Below are 13,322 nucleotides of genomic sequence, written 5' to 3' on the forward strand. Positions count from 1 at the left end.
ATGGAGGAGGATCTACCAAGCAAATGGAAAACAAAAAAAAGCAGGGGTTGCAATCCTAGTCTCTGATAAAACAGACTTTAAACCATCAAAGATCAAAAGAGACAAAGAAGGCCATTACATAATAGTAAAGGGATCAATTCATCAGGAAGAACTAACTATCCTAAACATATATGCACCCAATACAGGAGCACCCAGATTCATAAAGAAAGTCCTTAGAGACAAAGAGACTTAGACTCCCATACAATAATAACGGGAGACTTTAACACCCCACTGTCAACATTAGACAGATCAACGAGACAGAAAGTTGACAAGTATATCCAGGAATTGAACTCATCTCTGCACCAAGTGGACCTAATAGACATCTACAGAACTCTCCACCCCAAATCAACAGAATATACATTCTTCTCAGCACCACATCGCACTTATTCCAAAATTGACCACATAGTTGGAAGTAAAGCACTCCTCAGCAAATGAAAAAGAACAGAAATTATAATAAACTGTCCCTCAGACCGCAGTGCAATCAAACTACAACTCAGGACTAAGAAACTCAATCAAAACCGCTCAACTACATGGAAACTGAACAACCTGCTCCTGAATGACTACTGGGTACGTAACGAAATGAAGGCAGAAATAAAGATGTTTTTTGAAACCAATGAGAACAAAGATACAACATACCAGAATCTCTGGGACACATTTAAAGCAGTGAGTAGAGGGAAATTTATAGCACTAAAGGCCCACAAGAGAAAGCAGGAAAGATCTGAAATTGACACCCTAACATCACAATTAAAAGAACTAGAGAAGCAAGAGCAAACACATTCAAAAGCTAGCAGAAGGCAAGAAATAACTAAGATCAGAGCAGAACTGAAGGAGATAGACACAAAAAACCCTCCAAAAAATCAATGAATCCAGGAGCTGGGTTTTTGAAAAGATCAACAAAATTGATAGACCGCTAGCAAGACTAATAAAGAAGAAAAGAGAGAAGAATCAAATAGATGCAATAAAAAAATGATAAACGGGATATCACCACAGACCCCACAGAAATACAAACTACCATCAGAGAATACTATAAACACCTCTACGCAAATAAACTAGAAAATTTAGAAGAAATGGATAATTTCCTGGACACTTACACTCTCCCAAGACTAAACCAGGAAGAAGCTGAATCCCTGAATAGACCAACAGCAGGCTCTGAAATTGAGACAATAATTAATAGCCTACAACGAAAAAAAGTCCAGGACCAGATGGATTCACAGCCGAATCCTACCAGAGGTACCAGAAGGAGTTGCTACCATTCCTTTTGAAACTATTCCAATCAATAGAAAAAGAGAGAATCCTCTCTAACTCATTTTACAAGGCCAAAATCATCCTGATACTAAAGCCTGGCAGAGACACAACAAAAAAAGAGAATTTTAGACCAATATCCCTCATGAACATCGATGCAAAAATCCTCAATAAAATACTGGCAAACCGAAGCCAGAAGCACATCAAAAAGCTTATCCACCATGATCAAGTGGGCTTCATCCCCGGGATGCAAGGCTCGTTCAACATATGCAAATCAATAAACGTAATCCACCACATAAACAGAACCAAAGACAAAAACCACATGATTATCTCAATAGATGTAGAAAAGGCCTTTGACAAAATTCAACAGCCTTTCATGCTAAAAACTCTCAATAAATTCGGTATTGATGGAATGTATCTCAAAATAATAAGAGCTATTTATGACAAACCCACAGTCAATATCATACTGAATGGGCAAAAAACTGGAAGCATTCCCTTTGAAAACTGGCACAAGACAGGGATGCCCTCTCTCACCACTCTTATTCAACATAGTGTTGGAAGTTCTGGCTAGGACAATCAGGCAAGAGAAAGAAATAAAGGGTATTCAGTTAGGAAAAGAAGAAGTCAAATTGTCTCTGTTTGCAGATGACATGATTGTATATTTACAAAACCCCATCGTCTCAGCCCCAAATCTCCTTAAGCTGATAAGCAACTTCAGCAAAGTCTCAGGATACAAAATCAATGTGCAAAAATCACAAGCATTCTTATACACCAATAACAAACAGAGAGCCAAATCATGAATGAACTCCCATTCACAGTAGCTTCAAAGAGAATAAAATACCTAGGAATCCAACTTACAAGGGATGTAAAGGACCTCTTCAAAGAGAACTACAAACCACTGCTCAGTGAAATAAAAGAGGACACAAACAAATGGAAGAACTTACCATGCTCATGGATAGGAAGAATCAATATCGTGAAAATGGCCATACTGCCCAAGGTAATTTATAGATTCAATGCCATCCCCATTAAGCTACCAATGACTTTCTTCACAGAATTAGAAAAAAGTGCTTTAAAGTTCATATGGAACCAAAAAAGACCCCGCATTGCCAAGACAATCCTAAGCCAAAAGAACAAAACTGGAGGCATCACGCTACCTGACTTCAAACTATACTACAAGGCTACAGTAACCAAAACAGCATGGTACTGGTACCAAAACAGAGATATAGACCAATGGAACAGAACAGAGCCCTCAGAAATGATACTACATATCTACAGCCATCTGATCTTTGACAAACCTGACAAAAACAAGAAATGGGGAAAGGATTCCCTATTTAATAAATGGTGCTGGGAAAATTGGCTAGCCATAAGTAGAAAGCTGAAACTGGATCCTTTCCTTACTCCTTATACAAAAATTAATTCACGATGGATTAGAGACTTAAATATTAGACCTAAAACCATAAAAACCCTAGAAGAAAACCTAGGTAATACCATTCAGGACATAGGCATGGGCAAGGACTTCATGTCTAAAACACCAAAAGCAACGGCAACAAAAGCCAAAATTGACAAATGGGATCTAATTAAACTAAAGAGCTTCTGCACAGCAAAAGAATCTACCATCAGAGTGAACAGGCAACCTACAGAATGGGAGAAAATTTTTGCAATCTACTCATCTGACAAAGGGCTAATATCCAGAACCTATAAAGAATTCAATCAAATTTACAAGAAAAAAACAACCCCATCAAAAAGTGGGCAAAGGATATGAACAGACACTTCTCGAAAGAATACATGCATACAGCCAACAGACACATGAAAAAATGCTCATCATCACTGGCCATCAGAGAAATGCAAATCAAAACCACAATGAGATACCATCTCACATCAGTTAGAATGGCAATCATTAAAAAATCAGGAAACAACAGGTGCTGGAGAGGATGTGGAGAAATAGGAACACTTTTACACTGTTGGTGGGGCTGTAAACTAGTTCAACCATTGTGGAAAACAGTGTGGCGATTCCTCAAGGATCTAGAACTAGAAGTACCATTTGACCCAGTCATCCCATTACTGGGGATATACCCAAAGGATTATAAATCATGCTGCTATAAAGACACATGCACACGTATGTTTATTGCAGCACTATTCACAATAGCAAAGACTTGGAATCAACCCAAATGTCCATCAGTGACAGACTGGATTAAGAAAATGTGGCACATATACACCATGGAATACCATGCAGCCATAAAAAAGGATGAGTTCGTGTCCTTTGTAGGGACATGGATGAAGCTGGAAACGATCATTCTCAGCAAACTATCGCAAGAACAGAAAACCAAATACCGCATGTTCTCACTCATAGGTGGGAACTGAACAATGAGATCACTTGGACACAGGAAGGGGATCATCACACACCGGGTCCTATTGTGGTGGTGGCGGGGGAGGGATAGCATTAGGAGATATACCTAATATAAAGGACGAGTTAATGGGTGCAGCACACCAACATGGCACATGTATACATATGTAACAAATCTGCATGTTGTACACAGGTACCCTAGAACTTAAAGTATAAAAAAAAAAAGTGGACATTCTGATTTTATCAACATAGTGATTTTGTTGAAATGAAGACAATAAAAATAAATTTTATGAAACAAAAAAAAATAAAATATAAATAAAATATAAAAATACAAAATTAGCCCAGCGTGGTGGCACATGCCTGTAATCCCAGGTACTCGGGAGGCTGAGGCAGGAGAATCACTTGAACCCGGGAGGCGGAGGTTGCAGTGAACCGAGATCATGCCACTGCACTCCAGCCTGGGCAATAGAGCGAGACTCCGTTTCAAAACAAAAACAGAAACAAAAACAAAAATAATGCAAAAGATAATCAACAGGTGCCAAAACTTAGATGACAGCATTACCTGACAAAGATTTAAAAGCAACTATGATAAAACTGAACAGTGGAAATTACTTGATCTGAACAATAGAGAGAAAATAGGAAAAACAAAATGAAACAAAAAACAAAGCCTTACGGACCTGTGAGACTATAGCAAAATCTAACTTGTGTGTCACTGGACACACATGTCAAAAAGAGAGAAGAAAGAGTCAAGCTGAAAAAGCACTCAAAGAGGCTGGGCGCAGTGGCTCACGCCTGTAATTCCAGCACTCTGGGAGCCTGAGGCGGGTGGATCACTTGAGGTCAGGAGTTCGAGACCAGCCTGGGCAACATGGTGAAACCCCGTCTTTACTAAAAATACAAAAATGAGCCAGGCGTCGTGGTGTGCCTTCTAGTCCCAGCTACTTGGAAGGTTAAAGGGGGAGTAATTGCTTGAACCTGGGAGAAGGAGGTTGCAGTGAGCCAAAACTGCGCCACTGTACTCCAGCCTGGGCGACAGAGTGAGACTCCGTCTCAAGAAAAAAAAAAAAGAAAAGAAAATATCCTGGAAGCAGAGAGAGAGAACACTGCATTTATAGGAGAAAAACAATTAGATTGACAGTGGAGTTCTCACCAGAAACCAGAGAACCCAGAAGATAGTGGCATAATATTTTTCAGGTGCTCACAAAAATGGAAGGGAAGTCAAGACATTCTCTGAAGAGGAAAAACTGAGAGAATTTGTTACCAGCAGACCCACTACAAAGAATGGCTAGAGGAAATTAACTAAACAGAAACTAAATAAAAGAACCTTAAAAGAGAAGACGTAAAAACATGGTAGCAAAAATATGAGTAAATACAATAAACTTTCCTTGTCTTGAATTTTCTAAATTTTGTCTGATGGTGAAAGTGAAAACTATAATACAGTTAGATGTGGTTCTAAATGTATGTAAATGAAATAGTACAGAAAGGCTAAGGTGGGAAGAGCACTTGAGGTCAGGAGTTGAAGACCAGCCTGACCAACATGGTGAAACCCCATCTCCACTAAGAAGACAAAAATTAACAGGGCGTGGTAGTGTGTGCCTGTAGTCCCAGCTACTCGGGAGGCTGAGGCAGGAGGATCACTTGAACCTGGGAGGCAGAGGCTTCAGTGAGCCCAGATCGCACCACTGCACTCCAGCCTGGGTGACAGAACAAGACTCCATCTCAAAAAAAAAAAAAAAAATATATATATATATATATATATATATATATAAAAATTTGACACAAGTATGACAAACAAAAAACTAACACTTCTCATAAGCCAGAAAAATCACTACAATAAATAATCCCCAAAATATTATCATGTCTATTTCATCCTCAGTTGAATGGGATTAGGTATTTCCTGTATTTATTTCTCTCCCTAGTTCCTGATAGACCTGTTACAAAGGTTTCACAGCAAAACTCCTACTAGCTAGCCCATAAAAGTCTCCTCATTTTATACCTCCACCAACAGGTTTCATAGGAATCTCAGGAATGAAAAAGGTCTACTTGTCTTTTTCTACAGTACAGTGAAATACAGCCTGTGCAGTGGTACTTCTGGTGAGAAGGCAACAGGGAATGTATGTAGCCCAATGAATAAGAGTATGTCAAAGGAAAAGTCAATGCATAAAACAAATCATTCTGACCCCTACTAATCCCTTGGAAATGACATACACATTTAGACCAGTCATCCACACTAACACACAACTTCTGTCATCAATAAATTCAAAAAATTAAATTATTTTTAAAAAATGCTTCAGAAATACTTTAAGAACATTTCCATCATTCGAATACACTAAAAACACCTCTCGTCTCCCTAGATATCTTTGCTTTTGCTGAAGAGATTTTAATTCATCACAGTATTTAAAAGGTTACAGACACCAGTATATTGCTATTTCACCATAACTGTGATGCATTTGAGTTGTGAGGCAATCAAATTCCTTATTTAGAAAGATAAACTTATGCTAACTAAAACCTTCAATGTAAAAACTGAAGTTTCAAGAACAATTACATCAACCAAAGAATAATTTTGGTCCATATAAGATCTTCCGACATACATGAAATCATACTTTAGTATATAAACATGTATTCATGCCCTCTCATTTCCCCTCTAAGAAGCATTTCATTTTAAAAAGTTATACAGAAGCTTAACTAGAGGCATTAGCTGTACTTTTTCTGTTTAGACAATTAAGGAACTGCCATCAAACATGAAACCAATGCTTTGACACATTTCTGACCAAGAACAGCAATAATTAAAAATTTAATAACCATTAAATTTAAATTAATTTTAAATTAAATTTTAATAACGTTGCTTTGTTTTGATTTGAATTCCTATTTAGAGTTACTATTTAAAGGATATGATGGTTTTCTATTTATAGTAGCAAAAATTTCCTTTAAAATAAGCTTACTTATTTAAAGGAGTCAATTTAAATTGTATTAAATAGAATTAGTTAAGTGCACAGATACGGCAAACATCTGAAAGTGTAAATGCCTGTATTTGGCTGACATTAGTACATCGCATGGCTAGCAAGTATTAGCCTGTGTTCTAGTTCTTGCTGTCTTTGAACAAAGCAATCTGTTTCCTCATCTCTGAAAACGAAGGGACTAAAGTAGAATAAAGTGAATTTGGGAGCTGGAAAAAATATAAGCAACCATCTGGTCCTGACATAAGAATTTACAAGTAACGTGCATAACACTATAGATTTAGTTCTATTGCCTCTATAGCAAAAGGAACAATTTTTTTTTGCTCAGACAAGAAACTAAAAAACAAGAGGAGGGCTGGCATGGCACCCTCACTTTCTAGAGCCCTTGGTCAAATTAGCCAAGAAAAGCAATGTATTTCCAATCAGACACACTCTTACTCTGCTTAGATCCGTTAGAAGGTCTTATCTGGGGTTATTTTCTCAGTGACATCGAAGTTTCAATCACAGGAACACATTCAATCTTGGCTTCTACTTCTGTATTTGATAATCTGAAACCCAAAATAAAACACTTTTGTAGTACCAGTTATTTATATACATAAATGACCCAAGATAAAGTTTTTAAAATTTAAAAATGGCATATAATCAATCAATATACAACTGGCATTATTAAACTGCAAATAAAATGTGCTATGACAGCTATTCCTCCTGGAACCCTTTTTTTTACGTGTTCTCTGAAGAAAGATTCATGATCTTCCCAAAGGTTTATAGTCTTTAACAAAGTCCAGTACACCTAGACAGTGCTTTCCTACTCACTCTCTTTATATATTCTCTCTATATTTTAAAATCTGAGTAAAAGAATTCTTCAAAATGAATTCCTAGGCTGGGCATGGTGGCTCATGCCCGTAATCCCAGCACTTTAGGAGGCCAAGGTGAGAGGATCACTTGAAGCCAGGAGTTCGAGACCAGCCTGCACAACATAGTAAGACTCCCGTCTCTACAAAAGAAAAAAAAAAAGTAAAAACAGAAAAAATTAGCCAAATATAATGGCATGCACCTATAGCCCCAGCTACTCAGAAAGCTGAAGTGGGAGGATCACTTGTGCCCAGGAGTTTGAGGTTGCGGCGAGCTCTGATCCTACAGCCTGGGTGATGGAGAGAAACTCTGTCTCAAAAAAAAAAAAAAAAAAAAAAAAAAAAATCCTGAAGTCATGTACTTGAGAACTTTAAATGAGTATGTAGATAAAAAACATCCAAATGTTTCAATTACTGGCTCCATTTGTTGGTCTTCAATTAAGTTAGTTTGACCTCATATATTCAGCCCTATTCCAATGTTATCTAGCACCAAGAACATGAAATAGCACCATTAATTCTACTCAAGACTAGAAGAAATGCTAGAAAAAATCTTCCTAATAAAACTGTCTTCTATTTTGTCTATTACTTTAAAACTCTGCTTGATACTTGAAAGCATGTTGCTCTCGCTAGCAGAAACTAAACTTCCAGAGTTAAAAAATTTTTTTAAATAAATATATTCTGGAATAGTGTTATTTTCTTTGTGGGTGGGGAGAACATGAAAAATAAGTCATAAAATATATATTTATTAGGAATAGTATTATTAATTTGACTGTTAAACATTCTACTCATTTCTTCTTTAAGGGCCAGTGAAATACAATTATTTTCATATCAAGTTTTCCCAAAGGAAAGACTTTCTATAATATCTTGCACTTTCACCCATAAGAAGAAAAACTGAGAAATCAATCTTTGTCCCTCAACATAACAAATGTTTTCTTTCATTATTTACATCACACACAGCCTTCTGCTTACTACCTACTGAACACAAGTACAAAATTCCTGCCCTAAAAAAAAAAAAAAAAAAAAGCAAAACAAATACTAAGCAAGGGACAAAACAAATCTTATGCAGATTGTTTACACAATCTTCTGAGCACTTCTATTTTGGTGGGCAAGTGGGTAGGCATAATGGGGTACTGAGAAAAAAAAGAAAGGAAAATGTTTTAAAACATGAAAATGTTATAACATTTCTTTATGATGAAAAACAATGTGGACTGCATATATTATCTCAGATAAAACAGATTTCCATCTATACTAGAGTTTCCTTGTGGCTGATTTCAAAAACATGACTCAAACAGAAAGAACTGCTTTAGTATGTTTGCGGTGGAACCATTTTATGAAACCAATTCAGCTGATGACTGGAGTTTAATTCACAGCAGTTTCTTGATAAGAGTGAAAATTTAATCACCTTCTTCCTTCTTTTGCAACCAGCAGGAGTAACACACAGCATTTTTACATAAAAGGAAAAATAATGGTGTGCAGTAGTAGTTGGAGGTTACTACTTTCTGCTAGTGTCTTTTAGCTTCTCAACACAGCGGTGGAGGAAGTGAAGTCTATGTTCCCCTTCCCAAGATACAGGACACCACCTGTGCAAATTCCCAGCCTCCTCTCTTAGAGAAGCCAAATAACATGCTGATAGTCTATCACCTACAGGGATAACTTATTTTCATCCGGATGGAAAAGCAATTAACATCTTTCCTAGGGACAGTATGTGTTCCTTTAAACTGGGGTTTCTCAACTTAGGCTTTACTGACATTTTTATATTGTGGGGTACTGGCCTGTGCACTGTAGGGGGTTCAGCAGTATCTCTGGCCTTTCTGTTCTACCTAGACGCCGGCAGAACATTCTAGTTGTGACTTTAAAAATGCCTCAACTTCCTATCTCCCCACTACTCACTCCTCCACCTTATGAGAACCACTGCTCCAATCTTGAAGACAACATACTTTGTTCTTGGGATAGAAATTTCCCCTTTTTCTGGCATACTCCTTGGCACATAGTAAGGTACTTAATGTTTGCTTACTAACATTATACTGATACTGATAATAAAAGGTTATTTATACTAAGACTTGTGTTAGTAAAGGCCATGGCTTTGAAGGTGGGTGTAGTTTCAGTATTTTACTAGAATTTATAAGGGGCTGAGAGTGAGAATGAGAATCTTGCCTTGATGGCAATTAATTATTAATGTTTCCATGCATTTAAAATATTTTAATACTGTGGCTACCTCTCTCAAATGGTTGAAGAAAGCGACTAGAGCTGGAGTGGCCAAGGAAGTAGCTATAAGGCTAGTGCTGGGTAGCCTGCTGTTTAGAGAAAGGCAAATATTTGGAGGCTAGATAAGTAACTTCTGGACTAAGGGACCCATATTTAGAAAAATTAAAAGCAGGTTTTGGAAAGCATGGGAGAATTCTTTTAGGTCAAAAGAGGGTGTCAATTTGAATCAACCCTGGGGTAAGGTCTATCTTGCACTTGCATAGAATGGTAATTAGCAAAATGCTTTCACAAAATATTATTTTATTTGACCCTCATAATAACCCTGTGAATTGGGTAGGAAAGCCTTAACTCTATTTTCCAGATAAGGGAACTGAGTAGGTCAGAAAAGCCAAGTGACTGTTTGAAGGTCAAAGAATTCTGGCAGAGCTAGGACTGAGATCCACATGTTAACTCAACATACATTAACCCATTTAATTTCTATTACAACTATAAAGTACAATCATTTGTCCCCATTTTATAAATGGAGAAACTGAAGCTACCACAGATAAAGTGGTCCAGGTTTTCTGATGTCATTACTCCACACCCCAGACAAGGTAGAATGGGGCTAATTCCTAAACAGACTAAAAGACCCTATTATAGAACCATTTAGAGGACTTGAACGTATTCATGTGTAAAGTAAGCCCTAAAAAAGTTATACTTCAGCATAGATTAGTAACAACTATTCAACTATGACTCGTGCTTTTTGAGACTATTTGAACCTTTGTCACTTCCTCAATGTTCACTGTACTTGTCAACCATTTCCTGGTAGTGGCCAACAACAAATATTTCAGTAAATAAAGTGGACTTTGTGTGCTTATTTTAAAAATGAGGACAGAAAGGAACCACCCAAGGGGGGAAAATCAGGGTGTTTCACAAACGTAAATTCCTGGTACCACCAGGAAGAAAAACATACACATTAGAAGTGAGTCCAGACAGCTTAGGAACAGACAGGGTCAAGTGCTCCCTGATTGTGGAAGGAGAGCTGTTTACATCGACTTGCAACCTTACCCACAAATAATCACTTAATTCCCCACACCTAGAAAATATATTTTTAAAGACACAACTAAGAACCCAAACAGTTTTATTGTCTCTGCCCATTCTTAGCTTGTATTCAACAATTTTAGATTACCAAAGTTCTTAAAATGATAAAATGCTCCTCAGAAAGCAAGATTAGAAAGTCCTCTAGGTTTAACCATTAAAGTCGCAAATAAAATTCTGCAAAAAGCAGCAAATTCAGTGGGATTTGACAGTTATTTGGAACAAAAACATGGGATAAAAGGATATTCGGGAGAAATCCTATCATTTTCTAAAGTCAGCATCCCACACTGGTAGTCCCTTTTCATAACGGCAAACACTGAATTCTGTCTCTGCGCCAAGCACTGTTCTAAGCACTTTACATGTATTAAGTGATTTAATCTCTGGGACAACCTTATGAGATAGGAACTATTATAACCCACATTTTACAGATAACAAAACTAAGGTTACAAATCAGCACTCTGGAATTGCTGAAACAACTGAGTTTTAAAGTACAGGCACATCTGGTTTTATCGCACTTTGCTTTATTTTATTGTGTTTCACAGATACTGTGTTTTTTACAAATTCAAAGTTTGTGGCAACCCTGCATGGGCAAGACTATTGGTGCCAATTTTCTGACAGCATGTGCTCACTTCATGTCTGTGTCACATTCTGGTAATTCTCACAGTATTTCAAACTTTTTTCATTATTATTATTATTATTATTGTATCTGTTATGGTGGTCTGTGATCAGTGATCTTTGATGTTACTGTTGTAACTGGGGGTGTCCTGAATTGTGTCCATATAAGGTGGTAAACTTAATTGATAAATGCTGAGTGGGTTCTGACTGCTCTACTTTCTCCCATCTTGCTCACTCTCCTTAAACCTCCCTATTTCCTGAGACACAATATTGAAATTATGCCAATTTAATAATCCTACAGTGGCCTCTAACTGTTTAAGTGAAAGAAGAGTTGCAAGTCTCTCTCCTTAAATCAAAAGCTAGAAATGATGCTTACTGAGGAAGGCACATTGAAAGTTGAGACAGGCTGAAAGCTAGGCCTCTTCTGCCAGTTAGCCAAGCTGTGAATGCAAAGGAAAAGTTCTTGAAGGAAATTAAAAGTGCTACTTCAGTGAACACATGAACGATAAGAAAATGAAACAGCCTTATAACTGATACGGGGAAAGTCTGAGTGGTCTGGATAGAAGATCAAACCAGCCACAACATTCCCTTAAGCCAAAGCTTAATCCAGTGCAAGGCCCTAACTCTCTTCCATTCTATGAAGGCTGAGAGAGGTGAGAAAGCTGCAGAAGAAGAGATGAAGCTAGCAAAGGTTGGTTCATGAAGTTTAAGGAAAGAAGTCACATCTCCACAACACAAAAGTGCAAGGTGAAGGAGCAAGTGCTGATGGAGAAGCTGAAGCAAGTTATCCAGAAGATCTACTAGCTAAGGTCATTGATGAAGATGGCTACACTAAATAAGATATTTTCAATGTTGACAAAATAGCCTTCCTTCTATTGAAGAAGACGCCATCTAGGATGGCAGACAGCATTTCATAGCTAGAGAGAAGTCAATTCCTGGTTTCAAACTTCCAAAGGACAGGCTGACTCTCTTGTTATGAGTTAAGGTAGCTGGTGACTTTAAGTTGAAGCCAATGCTTATTTACCATTCTGAAAGTCCTAGGTCCCTAAGAATGATGCTAAATCTACTCTGCCTGTCCTCTATAAAGGAAACAACAAAACCTGGAAGACAGCACATCTGTTAATAACATGGTTTACTAAATATTTTAAGCCCACTGTTGAGAACTACTGCTCTGGAGAACATTCCTTTTAAAATACTACTGCTCACTGACAATGCACCTAGTCATCCAAAAACTCTAATGGAAATGTACAAGGAGATGAATGCTTCCTTATATGGAATCTATTCCTGATGAAGATGCTGTGAACAATTTTGAAATGACAGCAAAGGATTTAGAATATTACATAAACTTAGTTGATAAAGCAGTAGCAGAGTTTGAGAGGATTGATTCCAATTTTGAAAGAAGTTCTACTGTGGGTAAAATGCTATGAAACAGCATTGCATGCTACAGAGAATCTTTTGTGAAAGGAAGAAATCAATGTGGGAAACTTCATTGTTGTCTTATTTTAAGAAACTGCCATGGGCATCCCAACTTTTGGCAACCACCACCCTGATCAGTTGGCAGCCAGCAAAGATCACAATTTGCTGAAAGCTCAGATGATTGTCAAGCTTTTTTTTTTTTTAAGCAATCAAGTATTTTAAATTAAGGTATGTACTTTTTTTTTTTTTTTGAGACAGAATCTTGCTCTGTTGCCCAGGCTGGAGTGCAGTCAGCCTTCTTCCAACTTAAAGGTGTGAGAATTCCATGTTGTACTGGCCCTCCCAAGTCATAGTGCTTGCCAGGTCTCATGTCCTTTTTCTGATGTGAAACTGTCAGGGACAGTTGGTACTACACAAGTGTGACCACTCACTGGACTGAGTGATACCTAACCAAAGTGACCTAGCTACACACTGGCAAGAATTTGGCAGAACAATACTTTACGGTGTTTTCTTAAAAATAAAAACAAAAAACACTTGTGACATATAAATGGCAATTTTACTACTGAATGCTCCTGG

At 37.4% G+C, this 13,322-nt stretch overlaps 1 protein-coding gene across 4 annotated transcripts in view; it reads right to left on the reverse strand.

The window, feature by feature from the left end:
* The window catches only part of PELI1 (pellino E3 ubiquitin protein ligase 1), a 65,769-nt gene that overhangs the window by 18,881 nt on the left and 33,566 nt on the right, over nt 1-13,322 (reverse strand). For 3 of the 4 annotated variants that reach the window (XM_021924886.2, XM_017947589.3, XM_021924887.2), the window contains one exon: nt 7,021-7,130. The exons of the other annotated variant lie outside the window; for it this stretch is intronic. The gene's annotated coding sequence lies outside the window, so the exon portion shown is untranslated. The remainder of the gene's footprint in view (nt 1-7,020; nt 7,131-13,322) is intronic. 4 annotated transcript variants of the gene reach the window in all.

The sequence above is a fragment of the Papio anubis genome, chromosome 14, assembly GCF_008728515.1.
Source record: "Papio anubis isolate 15944 chromosome 14, Panubis1.0, whole genome shotgun sequence".
NCBI lineage: Eukaryota > Metazoa > Chordata > Mammalia > Primates > Cercopithecidae > Papio > Papio anubis.